General features: G+C 36.2%; 1 protein-coding gene across 1 annotated transcript in view; it reads left to right on the top strand.

Annotated features, from left to right (window-relative positions):
* LOC137021790 (natural resistance-associated macrophage protein 2-like) overlaps positions 1-3,237 on the top strand; it is a 31,484-nt gene that overhangs the window by 148 nt on the left and 28,099 nt on the right. The window lies entirely within an intron of this gene.

Here is a 3,237-nt window from a genome sequence, read left to right as displayed (position 1 = left end):
TCTTCACGTGACTGTAATGTGAGTGTTTCTGTGATTGTGTCACATCAATGAAATCATGAAGACGTTTTACTTTTTCTCTCGTGTGTAAAAGGGAAATGTCATTGTGTGCAGAATGGATGAATTCTCTTAAAGTGATCAGCGTATCTTTTACGGAAGTTTTTGCTTTTTATTGATTGTGTCAACATATTATCCAGCAGAAATGGCAATGAAATCTAAACAAAAGGTGTTACTTAATTTATATATCCAAAAAGATACAAGAATATCAGGGTGAACAGATAACGGAGGGAATAGTGTTTGATTCCCACATACAATAAGAGGAAAATTGGCAACACTTTATTTTGAAGTGACGTAGTTGCACAAGTTACATCTATTTATATAGTACAGGGTTCCTACGCAGTTAGGAAATTTGATTTGAGTAATTTCCAGGTCTGGAAAAATATAGAAAAAAAGAAAGCAAAGTATGTAAAAATATTTGCAGTTCTAGGCAAAAAATTTGAAAATTAAGAATTTAATGAAAATAAATGTATCATACAAGAAGTCTGTTTTCATGGCAGATGTTTAGTGATTCTTAGAAAAAAAACGATTTTCTTTCTTAGAGCTATAATTAACAGCACATATAAATAAAAATCTATTTTTCTTCAATGCAACATTTTATTTTCATAAAGTCAATAATAAAATAAGAACAAATAAACAAATTGCAAACAACAGCACAAATAAATGCAATAGAATAACGAGAGATGTGAAATAAACATGGCTTTAAGTTTTTCTTAATTTTTACATTTTTCTTAAAAGTAATTAAATGTAAAATAACACTGGTTAGTCTTCATTGTAAAACTTAGATTAATGCTTACAATTAAAGTTACAAAAGTTATTCTGTAAAGAGCAGTGAGTGATTTTCTCTTTGTCTTTTGTTGTTTGAGTAATGATAGACATCAGCAGGTTTATTAGGCTGCTGTCACTTTAAGAGCGAATGCACGGATCCAATATACTGATACACAACATGCATTTACTTTCTCAATGGTTTACATTCAAAAACTGACTGTATTTAACTGAATATTCGGCAAGATGGGGACCGTTTAAGTGCAGTAAGCCTCTCATTTTGGTACTTGCACCTCGTGAGCTGTTTGAGAGGCGGCTTTATGAAAGCGCCGCTTGTATAGATCAGTGGTGCGCACTTTTGGTGTGAGCGCAAAACCTGCGGGAATGACTAAAATTATGCGCAATACAAGCATTATTCAACCAGAGCAAATAAGACGAGTGAGTAGGGCTGGACGATTAATCGAAAAGTAATCGAAACCGAAAATTCGGAAACCTCTAACCAACGTAATTTTCCCATGTTGGTTATTTCGTTTTTTTAATCCTGTTAATAATTCCTCCTTAAAAACATACTACCACGTGTGTAGTCACGTGACTCCGCCCCAGCGCTGTCCTGTGATTTATCATTAAAGTAGCTTAGAAACAACCCACAGCTTCACAATTAATAGAGAGACGGTATGACTAATTCACACATTCAATCGCTTTTATTACTGGTACTGAGTTAATTTATCTATCTGATTTACAACGAGCAGAAATCTGTAAGAAATGTTACAAACCGTAGATAAAATAACTGCTGAAAGTGTCAGATTACTCTTTCAATAGGAAAATATATCCCACCTTTTAATAGTCAATCATATTTACAGTAGCCTACAAACCTTGTCAGTGAACTATGGCAAAAAAAGTTACAGGGCAAAAAAAAAAAAAAAAAAACAGAAACAAAATAATTGGTCATTAATCGTAATCGAGGTAAACTGTTCAGTTAATCGAGGTTTTGATTTTAGGCCATAATCGTCCAGCCCTACGAGTGAGTGACAGGAGGCGGGTGTGTGTCAACTCACCTTCAGAGAGAAGAGAGCAAGAATATGCAGCTAGTATAGGTGTATTTTTTTTTGACAATACTAGTGTCTGTGTTTACATGCCAACGACATGTTAACATGTGGCTGTGACGCTAATGTCCGTGGCGCTGGCAACAAAATGGTCTCTGGTTTTGGCCGTGAAAATCGTCTGACTCCGGTCCCTAGCCAGTCGATCGGTGCATCATGGGTTTTTTGTTTCTTCTCTTGATATCCTTAGCACCATATTACAGAGCCTCTAAAATGACATTTGCAAAATAAAATATACAGACTTTGTGTGTGCATGAGAAACCCTTAAACTTAGCATATAGGACGATGCACACTGAGCCACATTGCACCATCAACCCTTTTCATGATGTGGTTTTTCGGCCTCCACAGAGTATGCATTAAAGGTGCCGTAGAACGTCTTTTCAAAAGATGTAATATAAGTCTAAGGTGTCACCTGAATGTGTCTGTGAAGTTTCAGCTCAAAATACCCCATAGATGCCTTTGTTGGGGCATCATTAACTATGCGCTGATTCAGGCTGCGGCCCCTTTAAATCTCACGCTCCCTGCCCCCTGAGCTCTCGACTATAATACAGTGCATTTACAAAGTTCACACAGCTAATATAACCTTCAAATGGATCTTTACAAGATGTTCGTCATGCATGCTGCATGCATGCATCGGATCATGCGAGTATGGTATTTATTTGGATGTTTACTTTTGATTCTGAATGAGTTTGATAGCGCTCCGTGGCTAAAGCTAACATTACACACTGTTGGAGAGATTTATAAAGAATGAAGTTGTGTTTATGAATTATACAGACTGCAAGTGTTTAAAAATGAAAATAGCGACGGCTCTTGTCTCCGTGAATACAGTAAGAAACGATGATAACTTTAACCACATTTAACAGTACATTAGCAACATGCTAACGAAACATTTAGAAAGACAATTTACAAATATCACTAAAAATATCATGATATCATGGATCATGTCAGTTATTATTGCTCCATCTGCCATTTTTCACTATTGTTCTTGCTTGCTTACCTAGTCTGATGATTCAGCTGTGCACAGATCCAGACGTTAATACTGGCTGCCCTTGTGTAATGCCTTGAACATGGGCTGGCATATGCAAATATCGGGGGCGTACATATTAATGATCCCGACTGTTACGTAACAGTCGGTGTTATGTTGAGATTCGCCTGTTTTCCAGAGGTCTTTTAAACAAATGAGATTTATATAAGGAGGAGGAAACAATGGAGTTTGAATCTCAATATATGTCTTTTCCATGTACTGAACTCTTGTTGTTCAACTATGCCAAGGTAAATTCAATTTTTGATTCTAGGGCACCTTTAAAGCAGACCTAAG

Source organism: Chanodichthys erythropterus, chromosome 6 (assembly GCF_024489055.1).
Source record: "Chanodichthys erythropterus isolate Z2021 chromosome 6, ASM2448905v1, whole genome shotgun sequence".
NCBI classification, from domain to species: Eukaryota; Metazoa; Chordata; class Actinopteri; order Cypriniformes; family Xenocyprididae; genus Chanodichthys; species Chanodichthys erythropterus.
Note: the sequence above shows the minus strand (reverse complement) of the source record. Positions and strands in the feature narration are given on the sequence as shown.